Source organism: Hyperolius riggenbachi, chromosome 4, assembly GCF_040937935.1.
Source record: "Hyperolius riggenbachi isolate aHypRig1 chromosome 4, aHypRig1.pri, whole genome shotgun sequence".
NCBI classification, from domain to species: domain Eukaryota; kingdom Metazoa; phylum Chordata; class Amphibia; order Anura; family Hyperoliidae; genus Hyperolius; species Hyperolius riggenbachi.
The window spans coordinates 414,974,515-414,997,556 of NC_090649.1; the positions used below are offsets into that span (position 1 = coordinate 414,974,515).

A 23,042-nucleotide genomic window follows, 5' to 3' on the forward strand; every position below is an offset into this window, starting at 1 on the left:
CAATACATCTATGCAACTGCTGTCTTAACTTTGACAATGAAAAAAAGGTGACGTCTTGAACTTTAAGCTGATGCCTGGATTCTATTTTCTCCTTGCTGCTACATTGAATCTGGTTGTCCGGAGGCACACCTTACGTACCGCTTTCCCCTCAGTGGTCAGTCCAGTTATCTTATGCCGGTCTATATTCCTCTCCCCAATCGGACTGTACATGTAAATGTTTTGACTCTGGTCCCCTTTTATAAAGATTTCTCACATAAGAAAAAGAAGGAGAAGGAGACGAAGATTCCTGTGGCCAAATCTTTAATAACTGGTTGCAGGCATTTTACATTTATGCTGGTGTCCTGGGGAGAAGAGTCCTGGACTTAGTTTGGGCCTCTTCCCGCATCTTGATTATTGTATTTGATGCTTACTGTCAGATTGGGGAAGCTGCTTGGTTTAACTATGATGGATCTTTCAGACAGGAGCTGGCGGTTTCTTCCAATTTGAAATGGGGAGTCAAGGATGTGGGTCTGTGGCTGAATTCAATGCTGTCACAGAGGATGCAGGTGTCTAAGCAAACCCCTTCTTTGGCAGGAACATCTCTTCTAAGCAGGGACTTTGCATTTAATGTTGTGCAATACAAGGAAAAAGGAGAATCAGCACTGCTGATATCTGCTTTTAATCTATGGTGTAGCATAACACAATGAAATACATGAAGCTATATTGTGACATATCAGTGCTTGAAAGAGCGGTGCAGTGGCAGTGGGTGCTGAGCACAAGTAGCCTTACAGCTGTTTCATGCTAGGATGTGCTTCTACTTTGCATTTAATGACACACAATGCAAGTTTGCAACGTCATGTTAATACCATTATGAGTGAGCTCATTGTGGCGGCAGGGCCAGTGCTCTAATTAAGGCAAGAGGAGCAATTGCCCCTGAGCCCCAGAGTTCATAGAACCCCCCCCCCCCCTAAGCCTCTCCCATTTAAAATTTAAATTTGTTCAGTTGGCCTGCCAGGTACCGCGGCTTGTATTGTGTGGGTGGCGGAGGTGAGGCAGCAGTGGTAGGCAGGGAAAATAGGTAGGGCCTCTCCAAGTGCTCCCCCTGGACCGCCCATATGCAGAGCGGTGCACAATGGAAGGCTAGGCTACAACTCACCTGACAGCATTGCTGGGAACTTCTGTTTGAAGAAATTGACAGCTCAGGGCCAGGCTCCTTAAATTGATTTATTTCATAAAGGCAAGGACTCCGGTAAGACTGTAAAACGTGCAAGTGTAGCTAAACAGACACCCAAATGCTCAGATGCATACATTTCTAAGTGAGGGATTTACTAATGGAATGGGTTCTTTTACCCCCCCCCCCCCCCCTTTATGATGATGATTCTTGTGTGTGGGTTAATAACCTCAAATTTGTCAATAAGTTTCCTGAAATTGTCGAGGAGAAAATTTGGAAAGTAATTAGAGTGGGGAGGGTCAAGGGCCCATTCAGTGATCCGCCTGTTTTCTTAGTTTCGTTTGTCCCCTGTAACGATCGGTGTAACACAGAGAGGGTCTGATTACCGGTGATCTGCAGTATCACCGAGAATACAGATATATACCCGATTATAGATGATCTGCAGTATCACCGATAATCAGATATATCTCTAACCTCTGGACACCTGAGTAATATCTGAGTGTTTGGTGCAACAGTAATACTTTGAGGAGAGCACCCGTACAGAGGGTGCAAGGCAGTAGGAGGTACTGCTTAAAGAACAGATTCCTTCCAATGGCCTGAGGCTCCCCAAGGGGCGGAGCCAGGCTGAGAGTGGGAAGGACCAGAGTGTGAGTGACACCAGGGGTGAAGTGTCACTGACAGGTCTGTGAACTATCTCCCAACAGGGGAAATAGTTCTCGAGGTCGGACAGGCCAGGTCGGCAATAGACAGACAGATCAGGTACAAAGACAGGAGACAGAATCGGAATCCAAGGACAAGCAGAGGTTGGCAACAGAGTATCAGATATAGCGAAGTACCAATTCAGAGATAAAGAGAGTGGTCAGGAAAGCAGGAAGTCATAACAAATAATAACAATGCCTATTCTTTAGGTGTGAGCTCCGTGATCATCAACACCCTGGAACTAGTCTGATATATAACAGAGAGGTAATACAGTTCCCTAGTCTTGGGTGTGAGTTCCTTGATCATCAACACCCTGGAACTAGTCTGAAGTATAACAGAATGATAATACAGTTCCCTAGTCTTGGGTGTGAGTTCCTTGATCATCAACACCCTGGAACTAGTCTGAAGTATAACAGAATGATAATACAGTTCCCTAGTCTTGGGTGTGAGTTCCTTGATCATCAACACCCTGGAACTAGTCTGAAGTATAACAGAATGATAATACAGTTCCCTAGTCTTGGGTGTGAGTTCCTTGATCATCAACACCCTGGAACTAGTCTGAAGTATAACAGAATGATAATACAGTTCCCTAGTCTTGGGTGTGAGTTCCTTGATCATCAACACCCTGGAACTAGTCTGAAGTATAACAGAGAAATAACAACACAGATTTTAGCAAAAGGTCTGAGTGCTACCACGTAGTGATCGCAACGGCAGACACCAGAGAAATGACCAGCACCTAGTATATATACCCTAGCGCTCTCCAGCGCCTCCCCTAAGTGCTGGACCAATAGGAAGTGGTAAAATTGTCAGCTGACCGGCTTGGTCAGCTGACACCCTTCTGGCTGTCATAAAAGCTCTGCCTCTCAGCGCGCGCGCGCGTCCTTCTGAACCTGTGTGGACTATCTGTCCCAGCCACACCAGACCTGTTTTGCAATGTATCCGCTGTGCAGGACGCGGAGCCAGCCGCACCGCTATCCGAGCACGCGGCGGTTTCTCCGCGTTCCGCTATGCGGACAGATGTAGGCCTATGCGTGCAAACCACCACGTCGGACGCGGAATCCGCTGCCTTGTTGAACGCGGAATCAGCCGCCTTACCTTGAGTACTCGCGGAGGCTTTTCCGCGTTTGCTCACATCCCCTCTGGGTAAAGTCCCTAAGAGGGAGCCCAATGAGTGCAAGTGATGAAATAACCCTCAATGGAGGGTCAGTGAAGGACAGCATTGATGACAGTCTGGCGTCTGTGAAATATTTGACTTTTAAAGAGGCCTTGGGTGTAATTCACAGCTATGGTATGGGAGCCCTGCTTGTTAAATCTGACAATAAATCAGCCTTCAGGCTGCTACCAGTGTCTACTGTCTGTTGTAATTCTCTAGGGCATCAGTTTAATGGGTTCTATTTCTTTGATAAAGCCTTGCCAATGGGCTGTGCATTATCCTGCCTGTATTTTTGAGGGGGCTGTTATGCAGTCCTCCTATCCCTTTGGCCACGCTGTACATTATCTAGATGATTTTATGTTTGTGGGGCCAAAGGATCCATGGATCTTTTTCTTTAATGAGTGAATTTGGGGTGCCTAAAGCTTTGGAGAAAATTGTGACTCCTAGTAGTCCTCGTTCATTAATCGGTAACTTCTTGTCTCGTAAGAAGGTGACAGTGCAGGATGTTTGAGTGCTTTTTGGCAACCTCGCTTTTGCTTCTATGGTTATGCCAATGGGCAGGATTTTTTTTCACTCTGATTGGTGAGGTTATGTCTGGTTTAAAGAACCTTAATTTGCATATCTGTGTGACTGCTGACATCAGGGAAGACTTGAAAGTTTGATTAAATTTGTTGGCGCATTATAATGGTAGGACTGTCAGGCAGTTAAGATTTTGTACCTTATTAAGCCTTCCCAGTATTTACTGATGCAGCAGGTTCCAGAGGCAGCCATTGGTTTGTTTGCATGGATATTTATGAAAGTCAGCTCTTTAGTGAGTCATTCAGCTTGGCATTTTTTAAAGTCGTTCAGAGTGTCTTAGTTAGTCTCAAGATCTAAGACGGTTCCTACAGGTCTACAAGGGAATGATACGAGATGTGGGGATAAAAAAGTCATTATTTTCTTGGGGTACTCGAAAACTGACCAGCTTGCTAAGGGTTGCTGGATTACACTGGCAGAGATGCCTAGTTAGCTTGGTTTCTGGTTTCTGTGGTCAGGAGCCCATCTCGATCTTTCCTGTGTCATGGGTATACTTCACCTGTTTCAATTTTTCAATTTAAAAAAAAATGTCTGAAATATTTGAAACTGCAGGACAAGCAGGTTATCATTCACTCTTTTAGAATATGGGTTGCCACTGAGGCAGCTAAGCTGCGTTATGGTGAAGAACTGATTTGCCAAATTGGTGGATAGGAATCTATTAGGTTTAAGAGTTATGTTCACCCTTCGCTTTCCTTTCTGTGATCATTTTTGTTTTAGGTGTTCCTGTTAAATGTTGGATTGTTGGACACTTCTTTGTACATTGGCCACAAATGAGGGCACATAATAAACCTTATGGGGAGAATCTCAGCTTATCTGATGCAAGGTTTCAGATACTTTGGAAAGGGTTTCGTGGGCTTTGTTGGCAGTGGTTTTCCAGTAATGTTTTTTATCAGTTGAAATCTCAGCCAACACCTTTTGCATTTGACAGGTAATGCCATAGATAATTTTAATAAAATAAACATCATCCATCATATGAAGCAGGATTTGTGTAGGATGCATGAACAGTGGCCTGGTGTTGTGTTGGTTTTTCCAAAATAATTTTGTGAGGACTGTTGGCTGATCCAGAATAGGTATCCATGATGTGCATTAAGAAATGGATTAACAGGGCTGTGGGCAAATTTTTACTTACCATTGAGGAGTTTTCTTACAGGCAGGTGGAACTAGAAAGGGTTTTTGCCAAGTCTTTTTTGGCCAGATTTAGTTCATTTATCTGACATAGGTATTGACATTTTTAATATGAATCTTCAGGAGATGATTGAAAGGCCCCTTGTGATGGGGGATGCCCGGCACTGAGCCTGGCAGTTGGGTGATTTAGTATAATACATTCTGATTTTATGGTCTTTTTCAGCTTGGTTTGAGTGACCTAGCTGTTTTTTTGTTTGTCATAATTTATGGCTTTAATAAAATAGAGATTTACTGCATTGTTATGTATTTAATATTTGGTTTAAGATAAACCTCTTTAAACCCTAATAAAATGCAGCATTCATGTTTATCCAATTCACAGGTGTAATTATTATAGATAAGACTAAGAGTAAATAAATGTTATATAGTTGTTTTTAAAACAAACCCGAGGTGAACCTAATGCAAAAAAACAGATACTTACCTACGAAAAGGGGAGACTCTGCATCCTCCAGAGGCTTCCCACGTCATTCTTGAGATCACTGCCGCTACCCAGGATCCCCACTGAAGTTCTCGTCTGCAGTCCAAGCTCTTCTGCACTCCAAGCTGTGCACAGGTGTAGTTGTGCTGCTCCTGTTTAAGCACGGCTATGCCTCCGCAGCAGCAAGGAGCCGCCAGTGGATGAGTGTCTCCGGATTACTGCATGGGGCAGCTTGCTTGCCCAGACACAGTATGGCTGCACTCATTCACAGTGGGGAGCACAGTCACAATAACATATCCGAAAAGCTTTTGTCAGATATATTCCGGGGGTGGTCCGTGCGTGGCAACGGTGGTCTCCAGGAGAACACAGGAAGCCTCTTTAGGATCACTTTAGGTTTGTGTGGTTTAAGGACCCCTATGCATTCCCATGGCAAGGAACAGTGTTATTGCACTGGGTCTACATAGCAGTGCTGAGGGCCCCCCAATACAAGTTTAATTACATTCCCTTTGATTGTATTTTAATTAAATTTGATACTCATGCATTATGCCCATAGTACTGTATTATGAATTGTTGCTGCGTCATGTTTGTTTTACAGGTGCTGATGATTGCTGGATGGATTTCTAGATGTTGCTAAGGATCTGATTTGCTGCCTCGCCTGTGATTGGTTACTGTATTGGTACCTGTTTTGATATTACCCAATGGTAGCATCTGGTATTGTTTACATACACTGAGCCCAGACAGCTCTTGGCACAGTTTTTCCTCAAAGACAATCAGGTACCCCACCCTCCATCAGGTTCAATTTTATTGGGGGTAATATTGCTCGAGTGTGGAGTGGATAGGTCATCCCTATAGTGATTTGATGTTAGAAATTTTGATATTATGGACTCTTTCAGCTTGGGTCCGCTGACCTAGATAATTTTATGTTTATGATAATGTAAGTTTTTAATTAAATGCAAAACAGAAGTTTGCCTTCTTTAAACATGAGGTATTTGGGATTATTCAGGTTGGAGTGAGCATATGATGTCTCCCACAATGCATCACTGCTGAATATGCAAATCCTCCCTTTCGTTCTTTCTAGGTGTCCTGGTTCATCATGAGCTTGCTGGATACTCTGTAACTCTGAGTATTTCAAGTCCTACCCCATAGAGCCACATTAATCCATTCCATGCACTGATGAGGACCAACCAGTCTGAAACAGTCTGTGTGCATGCTGGATTATTGTGACTCTGTAATATTAACAAGCTGACACATCATTGCATTCCAGCGGTTCTGGAGGTGTGTTTACCTTGCAGGGACACCACCCCAACCTCAGATCTGCAAGCCACCTTCTTGAGTACTCCTCCAGAATCACCTTCTCGCATTCACTTATACAAGTTTTCTCATGTGCCTCATCCCTCCTCTGGAATACCTTTCCTAAAACACATCCATCACTCTTCAACCTTTCAAAACCTTTAAAGGGACTCAGAGCTGAATAAAAAAAAAAACATTTTATACAAACCTGGGGCTTCCTTCAGCCCCATAAGCTCAGATCGCTCCCATGCCGTCGTACTCCTCTGCTCGTAGCTTCAGTACCGGGTCCCCGCACTTCTGGTAGTCAGAGCCCGTCTGACGTAAGAGAAGTGCACTATTTGCATATCTCTCCAGCAGCTGCTGGAGAGATACAGAGACTTGTAGAGGGCGCACTTCTCCGGTGTAGACTGGCCCTGACTGATGGAAGTGTGGGGACCCAGTACCGAAGCTGCGAGCAGAGAAGGATTGCAGCGTGGGAGCGATCTGAGCATATGGGGCTGGAGGAAGCCTTAGGTATGTATAAAACGTTTTCTTTAGTTCATCTCTGAGGCACTTTAAAGAGGAACTCCAGTGAAAATAATGTAGTAAAAAAAGTGCTTCATTTTTTACCATAATTATGTATAAATGATTTAGTCAGTGTTTGCTCATTGTAAAATCTGTAGTCACCCCGATTTACATTCTGACATTTATTACATGGTGACATTTTTACTATGGGCAGGTTATGTAGCTGCTTCTAGCTGTTTTGGCTGTTGGAGACAGCTGTAAACAGCTAATTCCTGTCTGTGAACATTGTTACATTGTGGCAGTTTGCCCAGAGTACTGCGGTACTCAGAGCTTCTTGTGGTAGGGGTTTCAGCACAAAATCAGTCATACAGCGCCCCCTGATGGTCTGTTTGTGAAAAGCATTATTTTTCTCATGTAAAAGGGGGTATCAGCTACTGATTGGGATAAAGTTCAATTCTAGGTTGGAGTTTATCTTTAAGCACTCCCTCAAAACTCACATTTCTCAACAAGCATACACTTCCCCTCAACCACTAGCCAAGTTGTGTTTACTAAATATAACCTAAAAACACATAGCATCTAGATATACATTACCCTACCTCTTGTTTGCTACCTATGCCTTTAAATTGTAAGCCTGCAAGGGCAGGGCTCTCTCCCCCTTTTGTGTCTTGTAATTTACTATATATATTCATCATGTTACATGTGAACACGTCCATCATGTTGCCCATCTTTTGTTTCCTACTCCATACAGTCCTATGGAATATGTTGGAACCTTATAAATAAATACATAATAATACAGAGTCATTTGAGGTTATTATGAAAGGATGTCCCTGTTCAACAGAGTCCTGACATGGATTCTGGATTGCAGTACTGAACGCCTATTGTAAATCTGCCCAGCACTGTATACTCTGAATACCTCAAAGCAAAGCTTTGACTGAACATGTGTAAGCTTAATTAAAACAATGCTGATTTCTCTTTCATATCTGTGTCTTATTTTCTCTTTAGCTAGGTTTAAATTCAAAAACCTCCTCAAATCACATCATGGAATTTCACATTTGGAATGCCCCACCAGGTTATAACAGCTATCAGTGCCAGCGAGCAAGGCACTGAGGAGCGCAGGGAGACTATGTCAGCTAACATAAACCATCTAAAATATGTTCTAATAATTAAGAATTAAACCCTTGCAGAGGAGAACTGCCTCCTGAATATAAAATGTGCTAGAGGTGATTAGGTAATGTATTTATGAGAGCGGCAGATGGAGGAAAAGCCAATAAAAACAATAATGCCAAATAATATTTTTCCTTTCATGTTGCATGAGGAAAAGAAAAACACATATGGTGATCATTCCAAACGTATAATTTTATACTTAACAAAAATACTCAACGGCTATTGTGCTTGTAGAAGGCACACCAGACCTTTTCACCAATGTGTGAGCAAATCAATCAATCAGCAGCCAACCATTTTACTCCTGACTACGTGAAAGTATTGACAGCTCACCTCATTGGATGCTAGTAGTTACTGGAGATAATTGCTATGTGTGCTGTCAGGGGCGTAACTAAGACCCGCCGGGCCCCCCTGCAGAAATTCTGAGCGGGACCCCCCCCCCCCCCCCGCTCAGGGCCGTTTTGGGGGGCTGGAGAGGTCACAGCATGAGGGGAAAGCTATGGCCACACTCGTCGGGGAAGGGGGACGGTCCCCCCCTCACCTCGGGCTCTCCCCTCTGCGCTCCCCTCCAGCTTCAATAACCATATGGGTGCAGCGGCGGGCAGCGGCAGCTACATACCTTCCGTGCGCTCCAGCGTGGACGCTTCTCTCTGTAGTGTCTGATGCGACTTCCTGTTTATACAGGAAGTCGCGTCAGAGGCTAGAGAGAGAAGCGTCCACGCTGGAACGCACGGAAGGTATGTAGCTACCGCTGCCCGCCGCTGCACACATATGGTTATTGAAGCTGGAGGGGAGCGCAGAGCCCGAGGTGAGGGAGGTCCGTCTCCCCTCACCGCCGAATGTGGCTATAGCTTTCCCTTCATGCTGCGACCCCTCCAGTCCCCCAAAACGGCCCCGAGCAGGCCCCGGGGCGGGGCCCGGGCCCCCCCGCTGGCACATGGGCTGCAGCCCCTATTGTTACGCCCATGTGTGACATGTTATGAAGATATTTCTTTGAAAGGTCTCATTTATCCAGGTCATGGGAAATCAAAAGGAAAAAGAAAGTAACTTGAACTGGACACCATTTTGTATTCTAAAGTCTTGAAGAGAAGACATTGCTCTATTATTTCCCTTGCTGAAAAAGTGTATATGGCTAGATACGGATGATATAACAGCAGTGTTTGTTGATGATAAATGGCGTCAAAGGAGCCCTTCCTAAGAACATGCAAAAAAGGCACCTGGAAAAAGGGCGGTGGCGATAGCCGCTAGCAGAATATCTGTAAAATTACCAACATTCTATTATTAGAATCTATATAATTACAATAGCTAACCCTAAACGACCCCACCCCCAACCGATGCCTAAACCTAACCGATAACCCAAACTGATACCCTTCACCTCCTAACTGATGCCCAACACAAACCCACTCCCCACCACCCGTTGCCTAACCTTAATTGCTACCCTTGCCACAATCCCTACCAATATCCATGCCTCTTTCGCTGCAGTTTGCATTTTATCGAGCTCCAGGGAAGTTTGGGTGTTGCCATAGGAAGACATGGTAGCCTATGGCAGTGCCCAAATTTCCTGTTTCGCCCATCCTTTGATTATTTCGCCTTTTTTGCAACCCAGATCTCTTCTCTGTCCAAAATGTGCACCTTACCACCTTCAGAAGAGTGTTACTTCTCCTTATTGTGAGTGTTGACCAGTGTTGTTACAAGAACTCCCCACCATTGAGCTCAGATGGTTAAATAGCAACACAGAGAGGAAGAACAAGGAATACAAATATTTTGCCAAAGGTTTATAGTAAATTAAATGTCCAGGTCCCCACCAAGCACCATTATAAGTATATGGGAGTAACACCTGTCATAGTATTTATATACAGTGCAGACATCTTCAGCAGTGCTGTATAGATATAATAGAACTTCTGTTATGGTAAACCTGTTTTTGGGCCCCTGTGGTATTCTGTATTCTGTATCCAGCTATAGTGGAATGTTGGCGGGCGTATGCATCATACATCAGTCAGACACTCATGAGATGTGGTCAGTGGGTGGGATGACAGCCACTTGTAGCCTGCTCGCCATCTGCACATTACTCTGGGACTGTGTTGATTACTTCAAAAAACTAGCCAGTGAGACCTGTGCTTCCTGTGTAGGACTGGGGCTGCGGCGAAGGACTGAGAAGGCTTCAAGGGGCTGGAAGAAGCCCCGGTGAATAAAAAATAGATTAGATCTTTTATCTCGGAAGTCCTATAAGTCAAACATCTGATCTGCGTGCTCGTTCAGGGTCTATGGATAAAAGTATTTAGGCCCATACCCACCTCACGATTCTGGGTGCGATTCTTTCAGTGACCAGAGATTTTTTGAGCAACAAGCAATCGTTTTCGTGACCTCGCGACATGGGTAGAAGCGCACAATTATGCAACAATGTGCAATAACGACCGGCACGGCGGATCGGATCTTTAACCACTTCCTATCCCTATGACATGAAAAGAAGTCTCTGCACTCTCCTCCCTACATAATCCTAGATAACACTGTTTATTTATCTCTGACCTGATAATATCACTACAGAGTTGTAAAGGAATTACAGCAAACCCCTCTACTTCTAACAGGGAATTCAATGGCAGAATTAATTAGTAAACAAATGTAAAATACACATTCCAGAAGCAGACAGTAGCAGATTGTATACATTACTTAATTGTTACATCCTAACATGAGCAAAACAAATGAACAGTTTAAATAGACAGGCGAGATAGACAAATAAAATGTGTGGGTTTAATGTACAATAAAACTGTTTACATTAAAGCTATGACGTATGAAAATGGATAAATTGTGTATTTTTTTCAGTTTTTTCCTTATTTTCCTTTTAAAATGCATAGAACATAAGGTAATTACTAAAATCAAATATCAGCCTAAAAATGCCTAATTTGTCCTTAAAAAAAACCAATATATAGATCATTTAGTTGTGATAATTATTGATAAAGTTATTGCCAAAGTAATCAGAGCTGAGAAGAACTGTGAAACTAACCAGGGTAGGAATGTGGTTAAAGTCAATGGGAATCCCTTTTACAAAAACTAAAGTCAGATACTTACCTAAGGAGAGGGAAGGCTCTAGGTCCTAATGAGCCTTCCCTCTCCTCTCCCGGTGCCCTCCGTGCAGCTCAGGATCCTTCGTTCAAATCTTCGGGAGCCGAGTCCTTCCAAAGACAGGCGGCTCCATATTGCGCACGAGCGATGACGCGATAGAGGGTGCTCGCGCGTGCGCAGTACAGAGTGGTCCATCTTCAGGGGCACTCGGGCTCCCGAATGCTTCCGAAGCCTCTCTTCAGCAGCCGACACAGCAGCTTTTGACCTAATTGGTCGAATGCTGCTATGGGGGATCCTGAGCTGGAACGGGCACCCGGCAGCGGGAGAGGAGAGGAGAGAGAAGGCTCATTATGACACAGAGCCTTTCCTCTCCTTAGGTAAGTATCTGACTTGTTTTTTTTACAGGGATTCCCATTGACTTTAAGATCCCCAATAACCCTCAACAACTGCGCAAAGTGCTGCAATTGTTTTATCAAGTTCCCACAGGCAGGAAGATGGATCAGGGAACCTTGTTCATCGGGGAGGGGTCACTGCGGGGTTCCTCGATCCATCATCAGGTGAGTATTCATCTGTATAAACTAATCAATGCCAGTGTGAACACCATACAGGGATCTATAAAGCGATCGAAAAGGCTGAAAGGCTCATTGGCACTATACCGTGTATATGTATATATATATATATATATATATATATATATATATATATATATATATATATATATATTTATTTATATATTTATGCTGATAATGGCAGTCATATAAAAGTAAGAATCATTTACGCTGATCACTTTTTCTATAATTCTGCATAACTGAAAATATCATTATTTCTTTAATCATAACAATGCTGTTTTCCCAGCAAACACGCTGCTGACCCTTTTATAAATAAGCTCCTAAATGTGAGGAAAATGTAGGTGTGGATTCAGATTCTTATAAAGGCCCATTCACGGATTCCTGAGAAAGGTTGATTATCCATCGTGCATCACTGAGCCCCCAAAAAGATAATGGTGCTGATGGTGCAGGTAAAGGAGATATCACTGGGGGATAGATGGCCTCTGCAGCTGTCACACAGTAATGTATTCTACATGCCTTTTAATGTATATTGCAGATCTGCACAGCATAAACAGAAAGGAGTGCAGAAACAGTTAATGCCCCCAGGCTGTCACATTGCCCATATTGCATAAACAGGCCTAGTTTGAATACAATTAATTAGGTTCAGAGTTTTATAGGGTGGTGACTGTGGACCTCTGTGTGCGCCTTTTGTACACACAGCTACTGGGAAATACCATGATTCGGCCTTACTGGGGAAAAAAGAAAAACCAACTGGAAAGATCAAAAAGCTTAATTTAAATAGTAAACCTCTTGTAGGAATTTTGCTTTTTCTTCCATTTAAATTGACACGATGCTACAAAGGTTACTCAAGTAGATTTCTTCTCAGAATGCAATTGCCTTATGGTAATGATCTGAAGTGAGGAACGCAATGTGGCATGGAGTGCGCTGGACAAACTAATTAAGCTTTGCACATGGATGCCAGCTGTGAAATGCATATTCCTGCATGCAGCACATAGGAGGGCGCGAAGAGGACCTGTGCAGAGAGAAATATGGAAGCTACCATTACAGATTTCCTTCTAAAAAAATGTCAGGTCTCTGGCTCCCATTCAGGGAGCGCAGGAACGAATCAGGCAACTTGGGCACCCGCTAGGGCAGGGGCGTAGCTAGAAACCCTGGGGGCCCATAGCAAAGTTTTGGTTGGGCCCCCCCCCCCTTAAAAAAATTATAAGGTACCTTAGTGTGCATATTACACTATAAGTACCTACTACTACACTCACAGTGGCAGCGGCGCAGAGAGAAGAGGCGCACACAAGACTAAGGCCCCACTTACACCTAATCAGATTTTCTTTTCCATTGCAGTGCATTATGAAAAATGTTTCAATTAAAGAGACTCAGAGAGGTGTCTTCCTGCTGTTTTTTTTACTTACCCGGGACTTCCTCCAGCCCCATAAGCATGGATGTGTCCCTCACCATCCTCCATTCAGCCACAGTCGAATCCCGGTACGCGGCTCAGTCTGACTCAGTCTGACTGAGTGACATCAGCCGGAGCCTTCTGCACTGTCCACTGCTGACATCACTGAGCCGCTTACCGGGGAAGATTGTGGCTGAAGGGAGGAGCTGAGGACGGTGAGGGACACATCCATTCTTATGGGGCTGGAGGAAGCTGAACGCTAGCGATTGCTGAATCGCAATTACCGGCGATTCCCCGACGTTCGCCGCCGCGATTTTGCTATGCTATGCACTGCATAGCAAAATCGCGGCAAATATCGCTCCGCCGCGCGTTCGCGTTCCTGACAAAAACGAATCGCGGTAGTGGAAATGACCTACCGCGATTCCTATGTTAAAAAGCAAACCGTAGCGATTGTAAAATCGCTAGCGGTTTGCGTTTTTGCGATTCAGCCAGCGCAAACGCGCTGGTGGAAAAGGGCCCTAAAGGCAACCTAAACTGGGAAGGATATGGATTTTTCCTTTTAAAATAATACTAGTTGCCTGACTCTCCTGCTGATCCTGTGTGTCTAATAATTTTAGCCCAAGCCCCTGAACAAGCATGCAGCAGATCAGGTGCTCTGACTGAAGTCAGATTGGATTAGCTGCATGCTTGTTTCAGGTGTGTGATTCAGCCACTACTACAACCAAAGAGATCAGCAGGACTGCCAGGCAACTGGTATTGTTTAAAAGGAAATATCCATATGCCTCTCAGTCTAGGTTTCCTTTAAAAGGCATATGGCGTGAACTGAGCCATTGGGAAACATGGGCATTACTTTGAAAATCAGGACACTGCAGGGAGGGGGACACTACAGGGAGGGGGACACTGGACACTGCAGGGAGGGGGGGGAGACAGGACACCGCTGGGTGAGGGACACAGGACACCGCAGGGAGGGGGACGCAGGACACCGCAGGGAGGGGGACTCAAGACACCGCAAGGAGGGGGACACAGGATACTGCAGGGAGAGGGACACATAACACTGATGGGAGGGAGACACAGGACACTGCAGGGAGGGAGACACAGGACACTGCAGGGAGGGAGACACAGGACCCTGCTGGGAGGGGGAGACAGGACACTGTAAGGAGGAGGACACTGCTGGGAGGGGGTGACAGGACAGAGCCTGCACAGAGGGGAGGGGAAAGAGTAGTGTGTGCAGAACGAGCTGACATAAGGAAAAAGGACTGAGGGAAATGAGGGAGCCAGAGGGAAAGAGATATATCAGATTACCTGCAGGCAGTGGCAGTCTATGGAGGAGGTGGACCTGCTGGAGCAGAAACATGCCTCTGCTGGCTGATTTAAACCACGCGGGCGGGCTGGTGCAGCTCTCTCCTGGGCAGCTTCCTCCTATGCACGTGGGGGGGGGGGCGGGGATTCTTCTAGTAAACAAACTCCCCCACTCTGGATTCCCCTCTGCACCTCTGTCCAGACTCTGCTGTGGAGAGGAGGGGGAGGGGGCGGAGCCACGTCCTGTGCAGTGCTATTCTGTTCCCAGACGGAACTATAAACTAATTGCCGGCTGGGAGCAGGGATCTCAGAGAGGCGGAGGGTGAAATAGTCCCTTTTCACCCATCTGCCTGCCTCTATTTTTGTGGTTTTTGACTTGGAAATTGCAGCCTAGTGGCTTCACTTAAGAAAAAAAATATATACACAGGCAGCTAGAACTGGGGCCCCCTCAAGGCTTCGGGCCCTATAGCAATCGCTATGCCAGCTATGGCGATCCCTACGCCCCTGCGCTAGGGGCGGAAGCATGGGCGCCGCCACAGGCACCCATTGAAATAGCAGCATTGAGAAGAAATTTGGATGTCCACAGTGCCCAATAAATAGTGGTCGCGGGCGCCAAAATAAGTCTTCAGTACAGCTATTTTACTGGGACCTATGGCGGTGCCCGAAAAATTACATTTTTTAATTCTTTTAGCAGCGACCAGCGGGGGGGGGGGGGGGGGGGGCAGCAAGGGGGGTGGTTAAGGTTAGGCATCAGGTAGGGTGTTTGAGTGGGGGGGGGGGGATTCGGTTACGGTGAGGCATCGGGGGGGGGGGGGGTGGGTTCTGTGTGAGAGTAGGGTTAGGTTTAGCGATAGTGAAATATCGGTATTTAGTAGAAGAATATCAGTACATTTTTCTGATATTCTACTATTGGGTTTTCTGGGCGCCCAAACTCCCAGGTACCCTTTTATTACATACGCCCCCAGGAGGGCGGTGCCTCAGGCCTCACAGAGGGACATCATCAACCCACAAGGATAAAAAACACCTTGAGCCTGAGCCTGTCACATTCACCCTACACTTCCCCTGTCCTGCGAATGATATATAGCACTCGCCAATACATGCCAGTCATAAACAACATCAGATAGTTGCAAAGGGTGGCACTCCACCAACCCCCCTTCCAGCAAGCATTTATCAGTGTCCCTGTATCTGCCATGCCTTATCATACTAGCCAGCACCTTCCAGTGTTCATGTGCCTGCCAGTCCTTCTCCTCCTTTCAATCAGTGCCACTCAGTGTCCCTGTGCCTGGCATCAGTGTTGGAGCAATATGGGATGCAGAGGTTGCAGCCACACTGAGGCAGAGGGGCCCTCCCTTACAGGCAGTATCAGCTCTTTATTGGTCCTGTGCTGGTAATGATCACTTCAATAGATGCTTTGAATAGTGGAAATCATTAACAAACTGTTCCGTATCATGTAATAAAGGAGTCTAATTAAAGTGAACCTCAGGACTAAAAATCTACTTAGCAGAACTGAAAAGGCTTGGTTTTTCTTTAACAGTTTCACAGCATCAGAACTTTGTTTTTCTTACCCAAGCATCAATTTTAGCTGCATTTTTAACTAAGCTCCACCCATCAAACAAAAAAAGCCCGGGCTTTTTTCCCCTGATGCTGTGCAGAGCATGATGGGATTTCCTATGTTGTTGTTCACGTTGCCTAGCAACTAGGAGAGGTGCTCAGGACACAGGACAGTTGGAGCTGTATCTCATGCTCCCTGTCACCTCCTTTCAACCAAAAAGATGGCTGCCATCATGAAATCAAACATTTGCCTGTTCTTTTAAAACAGTTTGGGTAAGAGATTATATTACCTATCTATTTTAATTAACATAACTAATGTAACTTAAAGCGGAATATAACCTTGCATTTCAACTTTGCTCTAAAACATTATTTACAGTATATTATATGCAACCAGCATTTTTTTTTTTACTAGACCAGCATTGGAAGGGTTACACAGGGCTTTAAAGTCCCTAGAGATTTCTGCAACCGAATCCGAACTTGAGTTAGATACTTTTTGTTTACAAATATGTGTTTTTATGACTCATCTCTCTCACTGAGAAGGAGCTTGGAGGACAGCCAAAGAGATGTATCTATTGATAAACAGTTACACACTAACTAAATAGAATGTAACCATCTGAATGTCTGCACGGAACTTAAAACCTCTGTGTTTAACCCTTCCAATGCTGGTCTAGTAAAAAAAAAATGCTTTTTGCATATAATATGCTGTAAATAATGTTTTAGAGCAAAGTTGAAATGCAGGGTTATATTCCGCTTTAATGACAGTATGTTTGTTTAGGCTGGAGTTCCTCTTTAAGAAGGGCACCCCATACGCAATCAATCAATATTTTAGTTGGAAATAAAGGTGCATTTTTTCAGTTTTGCATCTATCCCTAATTACAAGCCCATAATTTTTAAAGTAACAGTAATATACCCTCTTTACATACCTACTAAGGTAACTATTTATGCATTGTATTTAAATATTTTTTATTTGTAAACATTTTTTTTTAAATGTTGGTAGCTAATGGAGAGTGTGGGAGGTCAGGGGTTAATTTCACATGTAAAAATAAGGTTAAAACAGGTCTTTTATTGAAAAAAAAATGTAAATGTAATTTTCTTTTTTGGCCACAAGATCACTTTATTATGCGTAGTATTACTACACATAGAGCAGGTATGTCAAACCGGTCCTACGAGGGCCGAGATCCTCACACATTTTTGATACACCTCAAATGAATTGATGGGTCTGAATCAGGAAAGGTGTGATCCATCAGGTAGAATACATTCCTTTCTTTCTCAGTCCATCCTAAACACTGACATGGATCTGGCCCTCCAGGCCTGGAGTTTGACACATGTGACATAGAGAAAGTGATGGGTGGACGGGTTTTGTGAATGGCGGAGCCATCTAATAGATGGCTGCGGTCATTCACATGGAGACTTAGATCAATGAATGGGAACTGTGTTCCCATTCAATGATCTAGCGGCTACTGCTCGGCATTAACGAGCAGCATTAATGAGCACGCGCGCAAGGGGGGGGGGGGTGACGGGCGAGCGGGAACGCGCTGCAGGGAGGGACATAGTAGCTACGTCCCTGCACAGAGTTGTGGCATTTAGCAGGGACGTAGTTACTCATTGTAACAATTGCGGAATTATCTCCGTGGTCAGCGCACAAGATGTGCGCTGACACTGCGAAAATCCTCCACAGGCGTGTAATTAAACAGAACCCAGCTATGGTGCTATGCACCTGTAGAGGGAAATTCCCACCGGCAGATGGAGCTGTGGAGTGCAGAGGAACACAGCCTCTGCCCTGCCACAGATGCCAGATGGGAATTGCACGAGTCGAAGCAATGCAGAGCAAGATAGCCCTTAAAGAGAGAGAGAACACAGAAACAGAATGTATGTGTGTCCACCGATCTAGTCGCCACCCAGCGACGGTGAACACACAACAGCGGAAACGAAGTGGGAATGCAATCGCAAGAGTGGCGATTGCCAGTGTATGTGTGTCCACCAATCTAGTCGCCACCCAGCGACGGTGAACACACAACAGCGGAAACGAAGTGGGAACGCAATCGCAAGAGTGGTGATTGCCAATAGTGAAACAAGACCGAATCAGGCAGAGCACAAGTATAGCAAGAAAGACATAGCAAATAACAATGATCAGAACATCAAGGAAAATAACAAATGCTAGCTAAACGCGAACACCGCACTCATTCGCAACAGCGAACACGTTAAAGACACGATCACCGCGCATTAGGCGCCCAGTGATAAGCGTGCCACCCTAACTAACCAATGTAACACAAACACGAAAATAGAGAACGCGAACGCTTGCTAAACGGTTACCACACCGAGCCTACAGCAAGCGTTTGTACCAGACAAGACAGAGAGAAGGAGTAGCCAGCAGCAACCGCAGCTCTGGCCTACACTCCCAGACAGAGTACAGAAGGAACCACCGCCACTACCGCTAGGGCGGATGCGATCCAGACAGGCAGACAGATGGGGCTACCAGTAGCAACCGCTGCTCTGGTTAGCACCCCTAAGGCAGAATACAGAAGGAACCACCGTCACTACCGCTAGGGCGAATGCGATCCAGACAGGCAGACAGATGGGGCTACCAGTAGCAACCGCTGCTCTGGTTAGCACCCCTAAGGCAGAATACATAAGGAACCACCGCCACTACCGCTAGGACGGAAGCGATCCAGACAGACAGACAGATGAGGCTGCCAGTAGCAACCGCTGCTCTGGCTTGCACCCCTACAGACAGAATGATTTCCTGTCGACCGCCTCTGGCGACAAGACAATCGCAAGAGACAGACAGATGTAAGGCAAGACAGATAATACAACCTGACTATGCTAGAAGGGATGCCTAGTGCAGTCCCAAGGAATTACTGTAAAATAATCTTAGCAAACAATAGCAAAAGGCTGAGACTCCAGGTAAGTTAGCAGGAACAAACCATCATGACCAGCAAGGACTTCTGGGAGAGAATGGTATTTATACTGCACACCATCAAAGGAAGCAGCTAGGCAATTTGCATAACAAGTATATGCAAATTCCTCAGCAGCAGAGCAACTCTGACACTTGCAAAGTGAAGACAGGTCTCTTTTCCAGAGACCTGCAGCACTCAGACCTAAAGAATGGTCAAACAGCTGTCTGCCTGTGCAGACAGCTGAGCAGATCATTACACTCATCCTGGGGGAGGGGAAGTGGTTAAAGGGGTTCTGTGGCCTTTTACAAAAACAAAACAAACAATTATTCGTCTAACTAAACTAATAGCACTGCAGCTGCGTCCTCGGCCGCGCGCGTCCTTGCTCCCGCTTGCGTCTCCGAGAGCTTACTGCGTAGGTGCAGTATGAAGATTTCTTGTACTGCGCCTGAACAGTAAGCTCCCAATGATACGCGGGAGCGAGGACGCGCGTGGCTGAGGACGCAGCCGCAGTGCTATTCTTCTAGTTAGCCAAATAATTGGCAGGTGACCCGCGGTCGAGGAACGGAGGGGGCTTCAGTGATGGCGAAGGACTTGATAGCTGCAGGGGGCTGGTAGAAGCCCCAGGTAAGTGACACTTTTTGTTTTTTAAAAGGCCATAAAACCCCTTTAACCTCCATACCAAATGTATCAATTACAATAACCCATTATTTAACAAATAATCGTTTCTAAAACTGTATAATTGTTTCTAAAATGGTTCCCTATGCTCTCTTAGGAAACTTTTTTTTCTTTACTTTACTTTTTGCACCACAATGAGCAGTTTCCGCTATTCTCACTAATGTTACAAATGATTGTGTCTCAATAAACTTATCTAAACTTACAGTATATATAACAAACTTTTATTTTTAATTTTTAACTCCTCAATTAGAATTTTTTTATTTTATATTAAATAAAACCATAAATAATCATATACTAAATTATATCTACAAAACAGGGGATTAACCACTTCACCACTGAGGGGTTTTACCCCCTGACCACCAGAGCAATTTTCACCTTTCAGCGCTCCTTCCATTCATTCATTCATCGTCTATAACTTTATCATTACTTATCACAATTAAATGATCTATATCTTGTTTTTTCCACCACTAATTAGGCTTTCTTTAGGTGGGACATTATGCCAAGAATTATTTTTTCTAAATGTGTTTTAATGGGAAAATAGGAAAAATCTGGGGAAAAAATAATTATTTTTCAGTTTTCGGCCATTATAGTTTTTAATTAATGCATGCTACTGTAATTAAAACCCATGAAATGTATTTGCCCTTTTGTCCCGGTTATAAAACTGTTATAAAATTGTCCCTATCACAATGTTTGGCGCCAATATTTTATTTGGAAATAAAGGTGCATTTTTTTCAGTTTTGCGTCCATCCCTAATTACAAGCCGATAAAGGAGAAGGTACACCGCTGCACTGCAGACTAATGGAGACAGTGCTGGACCCTAGGTTGCTCAGTCCAGATGAGATAAACAATAGAGATGGAGGGATCCGCAACAATGTCTCTTGAAAAAGCTCAAATTCTTTATTCAGGACGTATCCTCATATCAGTGGAAGCATAGCTGACATGTTTCAGGCCAAATTATGCCCTTAATCATAGCTAAAATCACAAACGGTCTCAAATGTTTTTAAATAGGTGTTAACCAACCGGGGTGGGGCACTGACCACTCCTGCTAGAGGAGGAGTCGAAACAAATGTCAGCCTCCATACACACGGTGGTCAGCACCTGTACATGCATAAGTTGATATCTAAAACCACACAAAATAAAGCATAAAATTAAAAACAAATACAGGAACAGCAAGTAAAAAAATATGATCATATATGAAAGAAAACATCTGAGGACTCAAATGCACACTATAATACAACAGTGAAAAATAGTTAATATAGTTGCCAATACATTTATGCTGTCACTAGAGCCAAGTCCCACCTTGCGTTCAAACCTTTGGGGACTCTAGTTCCAAGACGGAATATCCAAAGAGCCTCCCTTTTCCGAATAATTGATAGTAGGTCACCACCTCTCTTTGGTAGAAAGACCCTCTCAATACCCTGGAATGCAAAACCGGACATGTCACCACCATGTACCTCCCGAAAATGCTTAGCTACATTAGAGATGTTTCTGGTGGACCAGGACGCTCCTAAATAATGTTCCACTATCCTGGCTTTTAGAGGTCTGGTGGTGCATCCCACATACTGTAAAGAGCATGAAGTGCAGGTAACGAGATAGATAACATTTTTAGTGTTACAGTTGTTAAAATGTTTGAGAGGGGACTCATAACCGGTTGTAAGTGACCTAACTATTTGAGTATTGGTATGTACTATACAGTAATGACATGTGGAGAGTGCACACCTATATGACCCTTTACTAGAGAGCCAAGTGGTGGTATCCCTGTTGGTGTTAAAAAGGTAGGGGATAACATATTACCCAATGTAGGGGCACGTCTACTAGCAAAGCTTACGCCTTGCTGTAAAAAAGGACGTATGTCACTGTCCCCTTCCAGGATGGGTAAAAACCTCTCAATAATACATTTTATGTCTCGAAACTCAGCACTATAGTTGGTAACAAAAACAGGTCTTTCCATGGGTTTCACACCTGAAGCAGAACCACGTACTAAATTGCTTCTGGGAATTGAGAGGACTCGTCGTTTACCCTTCTCTATCATCCACTTGGGATAACCCCTGTCGCGCAAGCGATCCTCCACCACAGAGAATTCGCGCGACAGGGCCATCTCGTCCGAGCAATTTCGGCGGGCTCGAATAAATTCACCCACCGGAATTGCCCGGACGGTGTGGCCTGGATGGCAACTGCTGGCCTGAAGGGTGGAATTGCCCGCACATGTCTTTCTGAATGTTCTGGTGTGAATCCTCCCAGAGTCGACATCACCTACTAGAGTGAGATCTAAGTAATCAATACAGTTCTGCTGCCAAATGTATGTAAATTTCAGGTTGCAGCGATTGACGCTCAAAGATGTCACAAAAGCATCTACCGAGGATCGATCTCCCCGCCAGATGACCAGGATGTCATCAATAAACCTCCCGTACCACGCAACTCTGTCCCGGAGCCGTCCCCCACCCCCAAAGATGTGGAACTCCTCCCACCATCCCATGTAAAGATTGGCCAGGGACGGGGAGAATTTTGCTCCCATTGAGGCCCCACACCTCTGGAGGTAGAAGACGCCATCGAACATGAAGAAATTGCGGGTCAGGAGGTACTCTACGGCAGCACAAATAAACACCCTGAGATCAGAAGAATAGTCTGAATATTTCTCAAGGTGATATTGTAGAGCCGTGAGGGCCAGGTGGTGTGGGATACAGGAATATAGGGCCTTTACATCAATGGTGAGCCAGCTACAGGAGTCATCCCATCTATGCTTCTCCAAGCTCGCCAACAGGTGCTTGGAGTCCTTCAGATAACCCGGAAGTCTCCTGACTAAAGGCTGCAACATAGAATCCACCCAGTCACTAAGGCGCTCCCCCAGGGACCCAATGCCAGCAACAATGGGTCTACCCTCTGGGGGAGCGCCTGGTTTATGTATTTTAGGAAGGTGATGAAAAACGGGGGTGATGGGGTGGGAAACACTCAAATATTCCACTAATCTATGCTCCAAGACCCCCAAACTCTCCCCATAACTGAGAAGGCCAAATAATTGCCCCTGAAACTCCCGTGTGGGATTCCCTGACAAACGGATATATGTGTTGGGGTCCTCCACTTGTCTAAGGGCCTCCGCCCTATAGTCTGCCCTGTTGAGGATCACTACCGCTCCCCCCTTATCTGCACTACGAATAACAACCTCCTGATTATTCTGCAGGCTTTTCATGGCCTGATATTCAGCTATAGTGAGGTTAGTTCTAGATAATGTAGATGGTGCAGCAGCCAACCTAACCAATTCCGATTCCACCAATTCTTGGAAAATTTCCACAGGGGGTGTTCTGGCAGTTAATGGATAAAAGTCAGGATTCCTAATCCTGACAGGCTGTACATCTTCTATGGAGACCAAGCCTGTACTTTCGCATACCAAGGAATCTAGTGTCCATTTGGCACACGTATCCTGGAAATCCCCAATATCGGGTATCTCAACCCCAGATTTGCCCTTACCCT

General features: G+C 44.9%; 1 long non-coding RNA gene across 4 annotated transcripts in view; it reads right to left on the minus strand.

The window, feature by feature from the left end:
- The window catches only part of LOC137504253 (uncharacterized), a 144,481-nt gene that overhangs the window by 85,672 nt on the left and 35,767 nt on the right, over window positions 1–23,042 (minus strand). For all 4 annotated transcript variants that reach the window (XR_011019456.1, XR_011019454.1, XR_011019455.1 and 1 more), the window contains one exon: window positions 20,874–20,992. This is a non-coding gene — a long non-coding RNA (uncharacterized lncRNA). The remainder of the gene's footprint in view (window positions 1–20,873; window positions 20,993–23,042) is intronic.